The 20,421-nt window shown below is 42.4% G+C and overlaps 1 protein-coding gene across 37 annotated transcripts in view; it reads left to right on the plus strand.

Annotated features, from left to right (window-relative positions):
* The window catches only part of ZBTB20 (zinc finger and BTB domain containing 20), a 522,330-nt gene that overhangs the window by 36,040 nt on the left and 465,869 nt on the right, over nucleotides 1-20,421 (plus strand). For 32 of the 37 annotated variants that reach the window (XR_005267038.2, XR_011812419.1, XR_011812426.1 and 29 more), the window contains exon 1: nucleotides 10,029-10,169. The exons of 1 other annotated variant lie outside the window; for it this stretch is intronic. The gene's annotated coding sequence lies outside the window, so the exon portion shown is untranslated. Of the gene's footprint in view, nucleotides 1-9,871; nucleotides 10,170-16,009; nucleotides 16,121-20,421 lie in introns of those variants that run through there. 4 more of the 37 variants (XM_072044152.1, XM_027462819.3, XM_027462833.3 and 1 more) reach the window with 4 other exon arrangements.

Here is a 20,421-nt window from a genome sequence, read left to right on the forward strand (position 1 = left end):
ATAGTGTTAGTATCTTGCAGGGATTTGAACACCTTTGAGCTATTGTGAAGCAAATGTTCATGTTCCTCTGAAAGGGAACCCTTGCTGGTGATGAGGATGGATAATCTTGAGCTTTGAGACCTGTGGATAGTGCTGGGAGCCTGTAAGTCAACTTTTTGGTTTCATTTGTCTTGTGCATAACTTTTCTTTTCTCAGAGGAGTAGTCTGTAAAGTGATCCTAAAGAATTAACTACATCATTAAGTATCTAACATCAAAAACATATCGACATTGTTATGTTGTGGCTTCTCCAGAAAATGGTGTAATTTCTGTCCTCCTTATTTTGAAGCAGAGGTCAGATTGAGCTGACTTCTGGCAGTATGGTAAACTGGTGCTTTTTTTCCCCGGTGGTTTACTTCCTGTGCTCCAAAATTACAGCTTTAATTTAGGAGCTGAAAAGCTTGTAGCCTGCCTGGCTGTGAGGTTCTAATTAAAGATTGCACTAGATGTGAGCTGACACTTGGTTATTTGCAGTCAGCTTCCTAATACAAGAAGTCTCGGATGTTTGAAGCCGTGTTGACTTTGAAAACTATTGACAGTCATTTAAATGATAACATTATTTATTATTCTAGTGTTTTTCGAGAAGTAAGGCAGGAAAAGAAATTAGATGATTCTGTTATGCACCTTGTGCATTGTCGTCACACTTTGATACTTCGAGCCCAGAGCAGTGTCTGGATTGAAACAGCAGGTTGGGAGACAAATACCCCATCAATTCTGTTTATTATAACTGTGTCTATTTTTCTCATACCAGTTTTTAAACTGAATGACCATCAACACTAGATGTGTGCTTGAGCGGGATGTGGTGCCTGAGGAGCCAGCCCCAGTTCTGATGACTGAGGATGTGTGTTGCACCAGGTAGCTCTCAACAGGGTGCTCCCAGCTGTCCCCCTTCCCCAAAAACCTGTATCTGATAACCCCTCCTGAATTTCTGTGGTGTGTCACAGCTTTACTATCTGAATCTCTATGAATTCCAGACCGAAACTCTGCTTTTCCTACTCAGTTGGATGGATGCGTGATGTATAGTTTGATATTCCATCTGGTATTTCTATCAGATGTGATTTTTCATTCTTGTTTGGTGTTTGGCCCACAAATGGTCCACTGAAGCTAGCTGAAACTTTCATGTAACTGTAGTGGTAGAGAATTTGTTTCTGAAATAGAAATCTTTAAGGTTTACTGACATTTATGATTCTCACATCTGCGATGTTATCATGGTATGGTAAAAACAAATGTTGATTCATTTCAAGACCACAACAGGGAGTGCTTAAAGTCATATTTGCATTCTGATTCTTACTGATTTTTTGTTGGCTTCGGGACAGCTGAACAAATGGAACAGTGGGACAGCAAAGTACCAGTTTATACAAAGTTATCCTAATCCCAACCTCTGTTTATTTTGTTGGTGCTTTCTTGTTGTTGTTGTTGCATACTATCAAACGGTTTCACAACGTGACCTCTGATTTTGAAACAAAACAAATTAAATGTTAGTTAGTACTGATTAGTGGAATATTAACATTGATTCTTTATTTACTCAAAAATCAGGAAATTAAAGTTCCCCTGGCAAACTTAATTATGTGTAATTGCACAGATATTACAATGGGGATCTCATTACATGATCATAGACTGTCTTGGTAGCAATACCAAATATTATAGTCCTTGCTAATAATTGCAAAGAAAGTTAGAGAAAAGGAGCCCTTTGACCATAAGATAATATCTAACTCAAGCTCTTCACAAAACCTGACTGAAGGTTAGCATTGAAGTTGGTACACTTCATTTCCATTATATTATTTTGAAAATATTTTTTCACCTTGTTCTGTGTACTCTAGTTCTGTAATGAAAGACCGTTTTGTTCAAATACAGGTAAAATAAAAGAGTTGTTTGCCTATAGGATACTTAATTTCATTTCTGTTGGGTTGACAGGCTTACACCACTAACAACCTCACCAGATCTTCCAATTTTTGATAGGTCTGATTGAAAGAAAGGCTCTTATCTCTGTTCATGTGTAAGTAAGACCTGAGGCTTAATTTTAGTTAATGCAACTTTTTGCTTGTAATTCCTCTGTCTTTAAATAATAATAAAAAAATATTTTCCATCCAAAATTAATTTCAATTAGTATTAAAAAAAAAAAAAAAAGAAAGAAAGAAATGTACCTTGAAATGCATCCTTTCAAAGAGCTGAGCAAAGTCTGTTCTGATTATCCAAAAATACTCTTTCCTAGGCTAAAACTGATGGACTAATTGTAACCAATTTATTATTTATTTTTTTAAGTGAATTTACCTTATATAAAATAAAATAATATCCAGACCAGGACATTCCTTTTCTCTGTTACATCTAGTACATCTAGGGTTTTTTATCCCTCAAGAACATCTTGGACTAAAACTTCAAAGGCAATGAATACTAAATCCTGCCCACCTGCTCACAAAAATAATCCCAATGAGGTAGTCTGTAGATCACAGATAATCAAGTTGTGTCAAAGGGAAACTTTTACGCTGAAGACTGATGTTATTAGCCCTGGTGAAATGGGTGCATCCTTTCTAGTGTCTCCCCTGCTTTTGGTACAAAAGTCACCAGTCAAGTCTTGGAGTTGATTTCTTGGACTAAAAAGGACAAAGCTTTGTTTGATGTTTTACTCATTTCCATTTTCTTTTGCTCCATGGTCTCTGTAGTATTTAGCTTGCCTAGGGAGAACAGAAACAGAATCAGGTACTTCTCTATACACTCCCCATGTCAGAGTCAGTTACCCTAAACACCCCTGAAGGCCCTGAACCTGGTACTTTCTATTGTCTGGATGTGGGATTTTAGGGGCATATATCCAGAATTCTTAAGCATGGTGGCTTAGCAGGCATTTGGGCTGTCTGAATCTGGATCCTAGGGTAAATTTTGTGCAGAGTTCCTTGAAAGTGTGATAAAGCCAAAACCCTGTGAGTCCAGCATTTTCCATAACTTACAATTTCAGTCTGCTTGGTAAATGCATTGGTTTCCCCTTGCCATGGAATACATGGAGGAAGATCTTATATAGGAACTTTCAAACAATGCCTATATTTGAGGACAAAAATCCTACATCAGCTGCAGGAATTTTGTGGTGAAGTGTTAGATAAGTAATGGCACTTAGCATTGCTCCTTTCAAACTTACAGCATTGTTGTACCTATGATTTTTTGGTGTTGGTCATACAGCGCTAGCTTTAAGAAAGTAAATAAGTTTCTAGTTTTCATAAGTGTGCAGAAAAAAAATAAAAATACGTGGGAGTATTTTAATATATTAATATATTTTTTATATATTAATATATAATATATTAATATATTTTTTAATAGAGATTAAAAATAATAAACCCATACCTTTTAAGACAACTGCTTAACTTTTAGGGCCTACTTGAGAGTTTTGAATGTTTCAAGTTTCAATATTATCCGTCTCTTTTCTGTAGAGGTGTGTTCCATCCACTTTATTTATAGTCAATCAAATAAAAGTTAAAGCATGGAATTTCTTTTTGTCCACCTAATACATACAAATTTTTTTTTTTCTTTTTCCTTTTATTTTTTTTTCCTAGAAGTGGCTCACTATTTGAGGGCAATAATCTCATATGCAATATTTTAAACAGGAAGATAATTACATCTTGGAGGGGTACCATCTCTGAAAATGCTGACATAAATATTTTCCAGGTAGAAGGGATTCATGTTGATAAGCTTGTGCAAATACACTCAATTCACAAGCGTCCAAAACATTGGTAGCGATACTTACAATTTTCCTCAACTAGATTGTCTTCATGCAAAATAAAATCTGCGCATCTGATCTGATGTGACAAGCACTAGAATTTCAGAAGTATGTGGTGTGTGTTTTTTTTTCCTTTCCTTTTTTTTTTTTCCTACTATATAAAGAGGGTAAAAGTGAACTGATGACCACCTAGAGCTTCAGCATTTTCGCTGTGGTTCATGTCATAACCACATGACTGCCTGTAATTATTATGACAGAAATCAAATCCTTCTGCATGCTCCCTAACTTTCTGGGACAAAAATAGAAATCTTTGATAGTCATTCTAGTTATCCAGTAGAAGAGAGTGATGGATGTGCATCCTGGCTTGTTTGTTACCATAATTCCTTTCAGATGGCAAAACTAATTTTTACTACTTGTTAATCAGTTTCTAAAGGATTTCCATAAGTAAATCATCAAATTTCTCATCCTTTAAATGCTGAGTGAACTGCAATATGATTCTTTATAATCAAATTATAGGCAACCTTTGGGAAGCATGTAGTTATATAATAGAGGGTGTGCCATACAATGCAGTAGGCTATGTAACAAGATCCGATTCCATTGTAACTCCACAGCTTGGATGAGGGCCTTACACATTAGCTCAACAGCTAAATTGGTCACAAATTGCCTGCTGATGCAAATAAAGGTAATATCCCAATGCTCTGTAAATGGAGAGGATGAACACAGATGTAGCCAATGCCATCTACTTAGCTACAGGTTGGTTTGTGTTAAATAATTACAACACATTCTGTATATTTAAGAGGTAAAGTTCACACAGAAACATGCCAAGTGTGTGTGCATGTGTGCATAATGGAGAAATTAGGAGAGGCCATGTGGGAGCTTGAGGATTTTTTTTTTTCAGTTCTTGAACTCCAAAAAGGAATGGTGCTATGATATCAGTCTTCTCGACTGTGCTTTATTAGGACTCTCAGCCCTTGTAGATGATGATTGATGATAGGAATGATGATGATACACACCAGTATTGATGGGTATAGATAGCAAGGGATTGGCTATGGTGCGGCAAAATTTCTTCCATCACAGATACCTCACTGTCACAGCTCACTGATGTAGCAGCAGTACTGTTGCATCTGGCATGGAAAACGCCACTTTGTATCTTTTGTGCAAGGTGGCTTAAGAGCTGTAAGGGAACAGCCACTGTGCAAAGCGTTCCTTGACCAAAGTGCTGATATTGTCATCAGAAAAGAAAGTGAGCATTTATGGTACACGGTACTTACGACTGGGAGGCAGATTTTCACAAATCCATTGAAACGGTTGGAGACGTCTCATCTTTGCATCTGATCTATTATTCACGACATTCCTGGATTCAAAATTAAAAATAAGTAAATAAATAAATAGAAAAGACAGTTCGGGTTCAGCAAGTGTGCCCCAGTCTTGCCAATCAATTGGACTGTCTGAGATCCTGATCTATAAGAGGCAGCACAGCCTGAACTCCTGGTCAGGAAAGCCTAACATCCCAATCCCACTTCTACTCTCAATCAAGTGGTTAACTCTTTCCACTTAGTTTTTACTGTCTGTGAAATGGAAATGACAGTGGCTATTTACCAAATGAAATTGTGAGATTTGTTTTTTTTTAATACGTATGTGCAGCGGAATGGATCAAAGCTGCTAAATTAAAAGAAAATATTACTGATTTGGAGGTCTGGCAGTAAGTAATGACTGCTGAGATGGGGCAACAGTTGCGATTCTTTGTGTATTGAAAGACACCAGGAGCACAATGTATTTTTTTCCTTCTGTCCCCATCATCTTCACCAGTAAATCTGCAGATGTAAAGAGCATCTGTGTGGTTCTTCTACATTTTTGTTGACCCCCACCGATGTAAATCAAACACACTGTCCTCCTGTTATCCTCAGGTTTAGAAAAACCTATTTTAATCACTTCATACAGGTATCTAATTTGAATCAGCCTGCCAAGCTGCAGGGCTCTTGTGCCTTTTTAATTGGCATCTTTCTCATTACATTTGAACAAAGTTGCAGAGACACCGCAGGACATGAATAGAGACAACTGAATCACCGTTCCTGTCGGGCTGGCAACATGACGGTATGATATACCAGGGGAGTCTAGGAGATCTGAGTATGTGGTGAAGGGGACTAAGTGGAAGTAATCAAGTTCAGACACGTTGCCGAGTGTTTCTAGGTCCTGATGGTATTATCTGAAAGAGAACAGCGACAGAAATTTGCCTGAATTTTTTAACATCAGCGTGGTATCCGTATGCTAAGCCTCAGCACCATTTTGCTTGTTGCAATGCACGGGACAAGATGCACTTGGGATCAGCTGAACAACTGCTCTGTAAGGTCTGTAAGGTCTGTGAGGACCTTACAGCAGGGTTCTGAGCTGCTGTTTCTGATCCAGCTGGAAGCAATATAGCAAAATAGTGTGTTAACCCATCACAATGATGGGCAGGATACCCAACCAGCCCATGGAGTCAGTCCTATTTAAATTTCTTTAGAAGTTGAGCATCACCTGATATATAGCTGCTAAAGGGTCAAAGTCTTTTAAATGAGGTCAGTCATATCCTCAGATATTGTTATAGGATGCAGGGACTCCTCTTCCAGTTGTGGTTGCCTACAAGATACGTCTAAACTCACTACGTTGGTGAGCCTGGGAACATGAAAAGGAGAGGAGAGAGCAGAGCAGCACAGAGTATGTTATTTGGCACCAAAGCGCATTCCTTCCCTCTCAGTCTGTCATCCAGAATCTTGTCATGTGCAACAAAGACTTGCACAGCCGTACCAGTTCTGGTGGACACTTTATGTGTGGTTTAGGTAGGATGACTGATGTATAAGACAACAGAGAATCAAACCATTGATGGTTCGTATCCATACAGAAAGGCTCACAGGTGAAGAACCAGCTGTGCAGATTGCAAATTGAGAGGTTTATTATTGAGGTCAGATAGATACTTGGATTTTATAAAGGTTATGGCTAATTGCATTCATTTCTGATTAAGGGCCAAAACTAGCTTACATTGGGATCTGCTTAATATTTGTTTTCACACAATCTCGGAGAATGGCATACAGCCAAACCCTGCACTACTCTGAATGTGCTTTGCTTCAAGTGTCATTTGAGGTTTGGTTCTAAGTGTCTCCAGATCTGTGTGGAGTCAGGTTCAGTTTTAGGGTCCTTACTGAGATTCAGACTTTCTGAGAATATGAGTAAATTTACCCTGTGATCCCTGTGATCCTGGTTTAGATATTTGTATAAAATTTTGAGAAAGTTACAGGAAGTAAGGCTCTAGATGCCTCCCAACTTAAAGTTTTTGGATCTGGATCAAGGGCAAATCTGAACATCGTTCAAACTTACATGGTTCCAAATTAGTGTAACCTAAATGTCAAAATTAATTTGAAAATGTTCAGATCTGTATTTTATTGAAACTTGTTAAGTTTTGACTCTCTTCAGATTTGAATCTGTAAGGTAGGTAGGACTGAGGAGTGAATGTCAGTTTTGGGTCAAGTATGCCAGAATACTAAGAAGTTCTTATATCTGATATCCTCATTTTGGTGTAAATCTACTTTTTAAAATTGAAATTCTGAGAGTACTCATATTTAAACTGCATAGCAGTATGTAAAATCTTACGATTTTCATCAGCTGGCTTTAATACAGATCACCTTTATTATCTGTATTTTTCCCATGATATTCGCCGTCATAAAAGTCTGAGAGATGCTAGGCTGAGGTACTAGGCTGAGGAAAACAAAACACTTCATATATTTTTGGTACTATTTGCCCACAGAACTACAGTCAGGTCCATTTTACAGATGGAAAAACTGAGGCAGAGAGTGGTCATTTGGCACATAGACGGCCATATAAAGAACCGCAGTTAGAAATAGTCTCCTAGATCACTTTCTACTTTTTTAACCTTACATACCCTTCAATAAGTTGAATATGGTCATAAAGTCCAGAGAAGCAAATATATAACGCCTGGATTTTTCTGTATGTATTTAGAGTACCTCAACTTGTAGAGCTACCTCTATATTTTGCATTGTGCATTTTGCTAAGTGTTACTGAAGGAGTTGAACTAAGTCACCTAGTAGAGCTTTTAATTCTTTGTATTTTACCCTAAGGTAAGAAAGGTCGTGTTTTGATGATGAAGGCAGTCGTGAAAATTAACCATTTGAGAAAAGATTAATCTTTCTTTATTTCCTGTACAGCTGTATAGAAAATATGGTGTTTATGAGTGAAATACAGAAATGTGTAGCAGCTACCAGTGAACTAAACTAATCAAATTCACCAGTCTGATTAATATTATGAAGACTGTGTGTGAATCGTGAACATCCAGCCAGCCACAGGGTACAAATCCATGGGTCTAGGGGGTTTACCTGTCTCTTTTAGTCGGTAGGCTGTCCCTTTTTGATCGGTACCAGTTAGGCATACATTGCCTAATAGTGAATGTGGCATAAAAATGCACTTTGGGCAGCAGGATGTTGGAATAGGCCTTTAGATCAAAACGCGATTCATTTTATTTAATTTTAGCCAGCTAAAAGCTAGCTGCCTGGCCTCATCCAGCTGTGCAGGCTCCCTCCTCTTTTTGGGGGGTGGGGGAAGTGGGATGGGTGGCTTTGTGGAGGTGCCTGTCCCTCCACTGGCAACAGGGGGAGCCTACGCGACTGGTTCAGACGGGACCCTTAACTTTGCCACGGCCGTGACTTATTGGAAGCCAATTCCGAGCTAAGCACCAAGAGATTTGGGTTCTCATCGCTTTATCCACTGATTTACAGCACAGCCTTGGGAATATCACTTAACCTTTTTTTTTTTTTTTTTTTTTTTGGACCCAGTTTCTCCAACTAAAATAAAGATACCCTGCTGATAAAGTTCTCGGAGGAACCTTTGTCCGAGGATGAAATACAGGTGCAAAAGCTTGTTTTCCTGCTCTTGCTACTTTCGCGTGGCTGTGGCTGTCATTAAAATCATCAGAATTTTTGCGAGCAGCACAAGTTTGTGTGCAAGGGGAGGCAGGGCCGAGTGAAAATTATTTTAGTAGCAGCGTCGATCGTCTTCAGCCATGAGAGAATGTTGTAAAAATAAAAATCTAGTAACCACTTACGTGTGCTGGGTTTCCTGGCTTTGTTGTCTCCCTTTTGCACCTTCTTTCTGTCTGCCCCCCTCCCCCCCTTTTGCCCCCCAGCCAAAAAAAACGCAGGGAGCGGGGAGCACATTTTCCAAACCAGACCCCTATTTCAAATAACCTAGGCCTGTCTGCAACTGGGAAAAAATGTTTTGTTTGGTTGTTTTCTTTTTTTTTTCTTTTCTTTTTTTTTTTTTTTTTACTTGAGAGATTTATTTCCGTCCTCGTAACGCCGTGTACTATATGCATTGCACCTGTTCAGCCATAAGCACGGCGCATTATTATAGCTGTAGGGGCTGGAGCCTCCCGATGCCCGTGGATTTCGGCGTGTGTGTGTTTGGGGGTGCCGGGGCCAACAGCCCCCTTTCTCTACTCACAGCCACCTCAGCGGAGCCTTCACCCCCCCACACTTCTCCCCTATTGTTTGGGCCCCCCTTATTGTGCGGGGCCAGCTGTTTCCCTCATCCCAAGCCCCCATCCCCGGCAGAGCTGCCTTTACACCATCCCCTCCCGGTGTTTAGCGGGGCAAGGCAGCAGTGGGGGAATACGCTGGGGGGGGTCCCCGCTTTCCGGGGATCCCCTCTCCAGGTGTCCCCTCTCCGGGAGTCCTCCCTTTGGGGATCCTCTCTCTGGGGGTCCTCTGTCTGGGGATCCTCCCTCTGGGGGTCCTCTCTCTGGGGGTCCTCTCTCTGGGGGTCCCTTCTCCAGGTGTCCCATCCCTAGGGGTCCTCTCTCCGGGGATCCCATCACCTCTTCGGGTCCGCACACCTCTGAGTGTCCCCTCCTCTTTGGGGGTCCCCTCCTCTCCGGAGGGTCCCCTCCTCTCCGGGGATCCCCTCTTCTCCGGGGGATCCCCTCACCTCTTGGGGGTGTCCCCTCACCTCTGGGGGCTCCCCTCAGGCTGTCCCCACTCCGGGGGCGTGTAGCATCCCCCCCCTCCATCCCTCCATCCCTCCCTCTCTCCATCCATCCCGGTCCCCCCCGTCGGTGCCGGCCGGGGCGCGACCTGTTGCGGAGCGGCGGGGAAGGAGGGGAGGCAGCCCGGGCGGAGGGAGGGAGGGAGGGCTTTGTCTCGGCTCCCCCCTTTGCCTCCCCTGCCTCCTCCGCCGCCGCCGCCCGCTCCCTCGCTCTCGCTCTCCCTCTCCCGTCGCCGCGGCGCGGTGCGGAAGGTAGGTTGCAGCGCGTGTGGTGTACACACACCGCCCCGAGCAGGAAAATGGACCCCTTAGGGAGGCAGGCAGGCGGTAGCCGCGCACGCTGCGCGCTCCCGGGGAGGCAGCGGCTATGAGGAGGCGAGCGGAGGACGGGGGAACAAGGTAGGCCGGCCAACTTTGGGAAGGAAGCGAGCTTTTTTGGCTTTTTGGCTTTTTTTTTTTTTTTTTTTTTTTTTGGGGGGGGGGGGACACACGCACGCACACACGCACGACACGAAGCCTCCGCTCCCCCACGAACCCGGCCAGCCTCCCCCCCCCCCCCTCCCTCTCACCCCTCCACCACCCCGGGTTTTAATTTGGAGGTGTAAGTTTGGCAGCCCTAGCCGCTCGCTGCAAATTGGGAACATCTACAGAAGGCCTTACCCTCTATAAATATATATATATTCCCCCCCCCCCCCCCCATGGACTTATTGCAGGGTGTGCCCCCTTATGATTCACTTTAATCACTTTTTTTTTTTTTCTTCCTCCTCCCCCCCCCCCCCCCAATCGCGAAGGAAACAAATACGTTTGTTTTCCAACACTAGTTCCAAGTAAATCAATATCTTTCACTCTTGTACAACAGCCCTCTCCGCCTGTTTGCGGGTCCCTCTGCCTTTTTCTTTTTCTGTTTATGCAGTTCCATCTGTCCGTCCATATATCATGCCCTCCTTATTTACTGCTAAACGGGCTTTTATTACTATTTGCCGACGACTCCCGGCTGTAATGCCGGGGCTAACGGTGACTCTCGTCCTTTGTTTTGTGCCTATCTATACGCTATAAGTTTAAAGTCCATGCCTAACCATACATCCAATAATAACAGCAGAAAAGAGAAAGCAGGTTCCACTCCTTCCGACGGGATTTTTAGCCGGAGATCTCGTTGTTTGTCTGTTTTGGTGCGGGGGCGGAGGGGGTTAATTTGGGTTATCGTACGTGCACTTTATATTATTATTTTTTTTTTCCCTCTTGGGTATTTTTAACATCTATTTTTTCATTATTAGTATTTTTCCAGTTTCCTTTCCCGGGGAGAAAGGAGACGTATAGTGCAACTTTTTTGTGTTGCTGATCGAACGTCACGTTCTGGAGGCATCACTGGGTTAATAAGAATTCAAACTTTCTAAGAGGGAGTTCGTATCCTTGGCTGCCCCCCACCCTCCCACTTTCTGCATGCTTATGCTCGCGTTTCCGTCTGTATTGGCGGGGAAGGGGGGGGGGAGGGAAGGGAATAGATATTTTTTACAGTGGTGGCAAATTATGAAATCTATCGAGCCATTTTGTCCTGAAATAGTAACTATTTATTTACCATTTTCCCTTCCACAAACACGCTGCTTATTTGTAATTTCCAACATCGAAGCTTTTCTCCGAATTAATCTTTTCTTTTTCTTTTTTTTTTTATTCCTTTTTCTTTTTTCTTTTTTTCCTGGGGAGGGATTGGCGATGCGTTTCGTAGCCCATCTAGCATTGTCGAGTTTTTTGGAGCCCAGATTTATCGTGGGTTCTAAAGGCTGCTTAAATCGATCCATTTCAAATGGTCTTTTTATCTGAGCTCCTGTCATTTCTGTTGGAGAGTAAAACTGTTACTCTGCTGGTAACAAAACAAAACACACACACACAAAAAAAAGAGAAAAGAAAAGAGACAGTCAGTGGAAGTGAGTTACATAAAATGTTCTGGAGAATCCTAAGTAATTATAGAAAATGGACGCTGATCGGTGGAGATCTCTCAGCAATAACAATCACCTTTTTTAATAGAAGGTTATTTATTTAATAGCAAGGGACGGACTTCTTAAAAAAATGCATTAGGCCTTCCTCTCAGCACAAAGAAGTCCATAATGCTTTATTCCTAACCCACCTGGGACTGCCTGGTAGATTCTCCCAAACCTTCAGATCCTTTGAAATGTTTTAATAAAATTCATTATGTTACAGCCAGCGAGAACTTTTGCTGCCAACAGGTTCGGCTCTTTTTTTTTTTTTCCTGTTGTTTTGCTTTTTTTTTTTAGCTGTCCTTTAACTTGCAGCTCCCCAGTTTCAACCGAAGTGCCTCCTCGCTGAACAAACTAAGTTAATTGAAATCCAAAGCAGCAGATCTATTCACTGGCACGACAACTGCAGAAACTACTTGCTCCATTTTATTAGAAGCTTTATTCCAGAACCCGAGTGAAACTTTTCAAGGTTTTACAGAGCGCTGTGCCAAGAATTGGTGGCTCATCTCTTAGCTAGGGAATGACATTCATTGCTTTTTTCTTGCTTTTTTCTTTTCTCTCTCTCTCTCTTTTTTTTTTTTTTTTCCCCTTCCTCCTTTTTACTCAGGCTTCTTAGCCAGCGTTTTGCCGGTAGGCTGGAGCAGTGCTCAGGGCTCCAAATGACCTGTTCCTGCAGCAAGGTGCTGCCTCTCCTCCTCTAGCTTCCACCTCCAGCTCTGACACTCAGACCTGGGCCCGGAGGGGATGCACAAGTCCCGCCAGGCGCGCGGGGGCCCTGATGGTGGACGAAGCTCCCGGTGCCCGGGCTGGTGCTGAGCCCACAGCAGGATTGCAGCAGCAGCCCCCCTGGAGGGGTGTGCATGTTGTCGGGCACCTGGCGCTCCGTCCCGAGCCAGGGCAGGTCCGTGTCCTTCAGCAGCCCGGCTTTCCTCCGGCAGGGAGGCCGGCAGACCCGTCTTTGGGAGTCCCGCGCGCACACTGAGCGGAAGCCCAGCCTCACCTTTAGGTTTGAGGAAAACTTTAAAAATGACTGTGGTGTATCTCTTCCTTTCGTGAAGACCCCAGGGAAGAAAAATGTGAGCATAGAAAAGAGAGTCGGAGTGGGAGAAACATTTTTTGTGACGCAGTAAGGTCTCTTTTTAATCGTGAAAACTTTCCCATCAGAGGGATTTCATTTTCTTTGAAACCTAAGTATATTCTATAAAATAATAATAAAAAAATTAATAAGTCTTAGCCCTTCCTGACTGCACAAAGTCCGTTTGCAATCTGGATATGACAGCGAAGGGTGAAGTATGTCTAAGTAAACTTAAATCCAGTGCATGATGCTGTGGCTGGAACCCAGCGAGCCAAAAGCCCCTCGGCCAAGGGGCACAGCAGAGTTTGAAGGGGCACCAGGTGCCCAGGCTGCTTCAGGGTCTGGGGGCTCAGATGCCCCCAACCCACTCGGTGGTCCAGAGCGGAGCTCCCCAGTGTTGTCTGGGTCTCAGCACACTTTATTTTAGCGCTGGAGCAGACAGTTATCTAACACACCCACACGAGGAAGTGCTCCGGAGCAGTTATTTCATGCTTTGCCATGCCCTGTAGCTAGAGTAATTTTGGACTGAATGGCGTGTGCATGTGCCTCTTCCACTCCTGCGAGACGAAAAGCAACGCAGTTGGGTTTTGTGTGCGTGTGGTTTTTGGTTTGGGTGGTTGTTGTTGTTGTTTTTTTTAAACGGGACCAAAAATGGGGTATAAGACAATCAAATCCAAATACCAAACAAATACCACGTCAGATTAATTTTAATAGTAGTGGATTTTGCTCTTCTCTTACAGGAGGAAAAAATACCAATCTTGTTTATTTTGATAAAGACAGTTGTAGCAATTTCCTGAGTTGGATATATCATTATTATAAATATTACTCACAGTTTTCCTATTTTCACATTTTCTTCATAGGCCCTACTTATTCATAAGGGAGAACAGCTGCAGAAAATCTCCAAAAAAATAAAATAAAGTATTATTATTTATATAAAACTTTGATGTAAATAGGGAACAGTATCTCCTGCTAGAGAATTCTGTGGGATGGCTTACAAATCCCATACAAGAGAGATTACAGTCTTAGATAAATTGTTATTTAAATCATTTCAAGAAAACCCTGTTCATTTTTGCAGGCCATATGAGGTTTTAAGCAGAACGATTTGAATAGGAGTTCTGTTTAGAAATTGATGGCATGCTGTGGCCTTATAGATTTTAGTTGGTTTCACTCCTGTCTCATTTTATAGGACTGTTTTACAGTGTGGTCTGTATGGTAAAGAGCTCCTACTGAAAGAGATTTGTAAATGTTAATGGAGAATTAAATACTGAAATTTAACTTCAAGTTACTTTTTTTTTTTTTTTTATACAGCAAAACTTTTAGAAAACTCGAGCCCTTTATATATGCTTTAAAGATTTTTTTTTTTTAATGAAACAATGTACTGGAAATAGTTGTTTTTAAACAATAACTTGTTCCCTCTGTAAGGTCGGCAGTTCAAACCGTGCTGCAGAGAGAAAAGGATGGCAAATCAAAGTGAAACTGACTTCATTGATTGCGTTAGTTTGGCCCAAGAAGATTCAGAAAGTAAACAAACCATATCAACTGGGAAAAATAAATTGGATTTTTAATAATCTATCTGTTCCAATGATCCTAGTTTCTCGTGGTGAAAGAGTAGTGTTTAACTGTGCTCCAAACTCGGAGGGGCTGTTGTAATGCCTACACAGCTTTAACTTCAGCAGATTTTCACTGATTTATCCACATTTCAGTGAGGAGTGAATAAAGGCAAAGGCTTTTGTCCGGGATGGTTTTGGCTTTGACAGTGTTGCCTATATTCCTGGTTATTATTTATCTCAAAAGTTAATATTTAGTTCTAGCAGCACTGATCCAATCCTCTTTTAATAGAAAACTGGCATTGCTGGATGTTTACCGCCTATGCACTTGACGTTTTCATGCTTTTTTTTTTTTTCCTTTTTGCTCAGTCCTTCAGTTTCTTCTTGTCCCACGGAGGCATTTTGCCTGCCTGGCTTTGGTGGACATTGGGTTTGGGAAGGGGTCTCGTAAAAGCACTCCCCCCGGGGCAGGTAGGTTGCTTGTAGGGAGGCGAGCCCCATGCCACTGCCAGAGGGCCGCTGCGCACCCCAAAGGTGTGTGAGGAGGGCCCAAGTTCTTCTGCCTCACAGACAGCAGCCCCTACATCTCGAAACAGTTAAAATACAGTAGTGGGAAACGGGGCCAGTCAGATAGAGCCGTCTGTAGGAACAAATATGCTGTTAGCCTGATGGCTGGGGTTTGGCTTGGGTGAGGTGGGCGCCTAGGGTGCCAGCCTGAGGCCTGCGGGGCAGATGCTCACTGTAGGGAAAAGAGAGCCGCTGAAGGAGCTGGCGCTAGGTGGCACCACGGGAAGAAAGGCCATGGTCTGTGCAAGCACAAAGACCGAAAGCTTGTGGTGCCAAAGAGGGGTCTCTCCCCACCGCGGATATCCCACCCGCCAGGCCCAGGGTTAGTGCCACGGCCTGTGCTGCCCTTGCTCTGCTGCTCCTCAACACCTCATATTAAAAAAGGTGTTGTAGAAGGAGCCAGTGCCACCGAATTTAGGCACTGGCAGCATCTTCAGGACTTTATTCATCAGTGCCCTGTCTCATACATGTATACCTTTCCTTGTGCTTTGGTGAAGTAAGCGAACACAGACCCCTAACTAACATTTTCTGTCTGCTTTGTACAAGTATAAATGACACAACAAAAGGCAAACTAAAGCCAGTATGTTCTTCCTCAATATTTGAGCTAGTATCAAATCAGTGATTACATAAATTTGGATTATCAGGAGTTGATAACTGCGGTGAAGGGGCAAGGAAACCCGACTGGGTAGTGCATGTCCCCCTCTCCAGAGCATCTTTGGGACATCTCTTGCAGGTCAGTAGTGCTGCCATTCTGTAAGCTACGTCTGGAGATGACCTCTTAATGTTATGCTGCCGTAGTAGATTTATCTTGGGATTGTGGTAGAGCTAAAAATGCAGGCAAGTGTGGTGTGCCAGTTGATTTTGAGGTAAACACAGTGTGGAAATTACTGACTTTTTTTTTTTTTTCCCACTATAAGACGGGCTTTTTAATACATTGCTTCTAAAACCATCAGCAGCTGAAAGTATGATCCGCCCCTTGTGGCTATTGACGTAGGACTGGGAAAGTTACCTTACGGACTTCAGAGTTGTCCTTTCAGCTGACTGAAAGTTAATTATTGATTTCTCTTCCCTCCCTAGGGATCCGTATGCCATTCTTTCTGGCTCGAAAGTTAGCGGTCCCAGTGCAGGAGTTTGGGAGTAGTGGTTTTGTGGCAGCACAAGATTTCATGGGCAGATGGTCGGGAACAGGTAAGGTGGAGGCTGATATGTGGGAGAGAGAAGAAAGACACCTAGGTAAAAGCCTCTGTCCGCTAACGTGTTATGCGGGGTGGATGTGGAGCCTGTTATTCTCTGTGGCTTTGACTCCTCAACCCCTAGCAATCTGATAGCTGTGTGAGTCATGGGCGTTAGTGACAGGGAGGAATGCTGACAATAAAAATAAAAACAAACAAACAGAAAGCCCCCCAAACTCATTGTTTAGGCACAAACACATGCGAAACCATGTTTAATTGCTAATGTGCTCCCTCTGCTGGTTCTCTAAAACTAACAAATGCTATTCCCAGGAGACCGGGCCACACCCGCTGGGACAGTGCCTTACAAAAAATTGCATTTAAATGAATGGCTCTGAGCTGTATTGCAATGAGCAGTATTAACAGGACAAGAAGCCTTCTTACAAAGTATGCTAAACCCTTGTATACCAGGCACGACTGCTAAGTAAGGTCAAGAAATGCTCATTCCACTAATTTAGCCTTTTTTTGCTTTGTTTCCAGTCTTACTTATATTCAATAGGCATTCATTTTTCTATAATTTCCCAAAGTTTGCATTCTCCATTTTGCTGCTGCTGCTTCTAGGATTCTTCCCATTTGAAGGAGTTTTAGAAACGTTCTCGTTGGTGCTTTTAGCTTCAGTTAGAGTGCACGTGGGATCTGAAGAAGCCCTAGTGTAGCTAAGGCTTTGGCTGCCTCCAATTCTTTCTGTCCCTGTCAGTTAAATCTGCTTGTCAGCTTTATACTGCTGTGCCCACTGCATCCTGTCCTTTGGCTCGAATAGCTGCTGTTTTTTTGGGATGCTCTTGAACATTCTTCCTCGTTGTGATGCATCTGTATTTCTTTTCCAAACATAGGCCGGATTGTTTAATATGTTCCCTACACAGCGCATTTCCCCAGTAGATCTGCTTTTAAAATCCAGCCTTTTGTACTTTCATACTACGGAAAATGTCAAAGTTCTGGATAAGTCTGAGTGTTGGATTAAAAAATGAAGAAAGCTTTATTAACTCCCTTAGAATATTTGGAATGTGCGGAAGATTTCTGACATGGTAATTATACAATGAAAGATTGTCCTGTATTTCCCTTATTTTCCACCTTGTGGACTGTCACAATAAAGCGCCTCATCTTGCAGCCATCCACAGATCAGTGGGAAGTGGGAATCGGCTCTGCAGAGCTGTTGCAGGACTGGGCTCAAGTTTTCAGTGTAGAGTAGTGAAAAGTTTCCTTTCTGCAAGTCTCATGCTTCCCATCTAGGTGACTGCTTATTAAATCTTTACCCAGTAGGGACAATAAACCAAACAGCCTGGTGGGTAGCTAATTGGCTGGAGTGACTCAAGCCACATATAAATCTCATTTGTACTCAGTACATTGACTCTCTCTGGCCTCATTGCTCTCCCCAGTATTCGTTCATTTTGAGACGGCTGGAATATAATACAAAGAAAATAATCCCTGGTTCTTCTTTCTCAACATGTCTCCTAGGATGCTCGTAGGATGATTCTCCATTATTTCCTTTTCGTAGGCCCAGCGGTTTAGGAACCCCTCCTCCTGAAACACAACATAGGGAATTGGCCCTCGTGCGGGCAGCCACAGCAGAGACATCAGGAAAGCAGAGCAGCGCCAAGACCAGATCACCCTCCTGTCACCAAGTCCCCTGACATGAGGAATCGTAGCAGGGGTTGGTACGGAGATGGCTTGCCCTCCTGCTGTACCTGCTTTGGGGATAAATAGAGAATGCAGCGCCTGGGGCTACCAATCTGGCACCTTTTGCTAGCGCTAAACTAATAAAATAGTTAGGACCAATGCAAGTTTTCAGTGAAGGCCCAGCCTCTGCTGACTCACGGGTGAACCGTTTGAAGTCCAAGCAGTGTTTTGTAATTTCCAGCATTTCATAAAAATACTGCTTACATTTTCCTCTCCAAGCCATGGCCAAGTTTTGAAAGCTTCAAAACTTGCTCCGATTGAATAGAAGAAGAATGTTTTTAAGGTACTGACGTTTCCTAAATGAGTTGATTCTTTCTGAGCTATATCAACTTCAAATCATTTATCCACTAAGTCAGTCAAGCTCAGCCTGAAACGTTTCACTGCTGTGAAAGCAGCTGCTCCTGAATGAGGTTAAAAGCCAGTTGTACTCTTGCAGTACATTTGGCTGTTTTGTACTTTGTGCTGGGCAAGAGAAAGCTCAGTCTTCTTCCGTGGTGCAAGGCATTTCTGAATTCTGGAATTTACCTTTTTTTTTTTTTCTTTTTTCCTGCAAATCTCCGAGTCCCTTTTTACAGGAGACAGGATCCCATTCAGAGCTTTTCATGATGCCTCTTAGATATTTTTTTTAACCTCTGTACAAAGTTCTTATATATTTTAGTCAGCTTAAAGCCATGGTGTGGTCTCAGAAGTTGTAGTGAGATTGAAGTATAGTAGCTAGAATGACGTATGCAAGTACATAAGTACCAGAAAGGATAACTCACTGATTATGGAAGCAGGAGCCTTAGTTTGTTTCTAGTTTCTTGTGTAATTTTCAACAAGTCACTACGTTTCTCAGTGTCTCAGTTGCTCATCTTCAAGATAGGGCAAATGAGGTTTATCAGTTCCTGAGAGCAGTTGGGAGAGCGTTAGCCATAGCTGTATTAGCTAATTTTATTGCTGTAAGAGTCTTTCTCTCCCATTTTTTTTTTTTTTTGCCTTATCACCCTGAAAGTGCATTGCCATCTCTTTCTTTACTCTACTGGGTTTGCTTTAGGAAAAAGGAGATGAGATAGGAACAACTTTTCTGGAGTTTCCTGGTTAAGGCTGGTTGTTCACGAGCATGGCTTAGTTGTCTGTAGGCTGTTTTAAAGAGTTATTAAAATCTGGTTGAGTAATGTTACTATGGAACATTGGCTTCGATGTGGGAGAAGGATACAAATGGAGCATTTAGGAGGGAGGTTTGGGAAGAATGTGAGCAGCTAGAAGAAATAAAAGCTGAGACGCAGGCAGGGGGCAGAGCTGTTCAAAGAAAATGAGGACAAAAAGTCTGAACTTCATGCAAAAAGAGGGGCTAACTTGGTCCCACTGGCAGGAGAGGGAGAAAATTGTAGCAGCAGGACTTGGTTCGAATAGGGCCAGAGTGAGGTGGGATGAGGCCACAGCCCTTCCCTTTTCCCTCGTGAGCAGTGAGCTGGAATAATCATCATACAATAATCATCAGAGGACTGTGCTCCTGGGATAAGAAGTTCCACGTCAAGTTTCTGAATGTCTGTGTATCTGCTAAAAAGTTTGTAGGTCGTGTTTTGCCCTAAGTTACGTTTGTATAAAAGTGTCGTAATTCCATGAAATTTAAAAGAATCAACATTGAACTGAGAGCTGAATTTAGCTTTGTATTTCTAGCCTAGTGGCTGCAGCTGGCGTACATCTGAAGCAGTAAAGATGATACATGGTACTCCACAAGTGATTTGTGACCAGGAGACAGTTTTCTCTAGGACAGTGCTGCTGAATTTGACCTCATTTTTGCTGTGTTAGATACTGTTTCCCTTGTGGCAGCGTGCATAGGTGTATTAATAAGATTCCTACCAGATCTCTCCTTGAAATTCCTTGAAATCTGAGCTTTGGAGGTTTGATGAAAAGGCTTGCTTTCAGGAGATGTTGGTGATTATTCTCGTCATATCCAGGCAAAGCCTGCAAAGAATTTAACATCCAATAGATGGTTTTTTTCCTTTTTTTTTTTTTTTTTTTTTTGGTTGATCTTCTGCAAAGCCTTAATCCTGAGACCTTGCCGTGATTTTTTTTTTTTTGTATTGTTTTGTTTTGCTTTGTTCTCATTACCCACAAAAGAGAAGTGCCCGTTCTAAGTCTCTGCTAGGCTTTTTAGATAAAGGAGTGACACAAGTACTTCAAAACAGAGCGCAGTTATCAGCTGAGTTCAGCCGGAGAAGGGAACGCTCACAAAAGATTCCAGGACAGTTTAGCCAGAGATAGCTGCTGATACGAATAAATAGCACTTCGCCTTTCTGAAAAAACTTACTTAAATATCTTGTTGCGTTTAATGAAAATAGTCAGTTTTGCTTAACTCCAGTAGCTGAATCAACATTATGATTTCCATTTTTTAAATCAGGAACAATCGAGGCACAGAGAGAAAGAGGAAGTGATGCCTTTCTTTCTTCCTTCCTCAGTGTATTGTACAAGCAGATGGGACCTGGAAAAGTCAAGACCATGTTCCATGGACAACGGAAGCTCAAATGGTTCCTGGCCATATTAAAAACTGTTAAAGTTTTTTTTTTTTTTTTTTTTTTTTTTTTCCCATTACAATCTTAT

The sequence above is a fragment of the Anas platyrhynchos genome, chromosome 1 (genome assembly GCF_047663525.1).
Source record: "Anas platyrhynchos isolate ZD024472 breed Pekin duck chromosome 1, IASCAAS_PekinDuck_T2T, whole genome shotgun sequence".
Taxonomy (NCBI): Eukaryota; Metazoa; Chordata; class Aves; order Anseriformes; family Anatidae; genus Anas; species Anas platyrhynchos.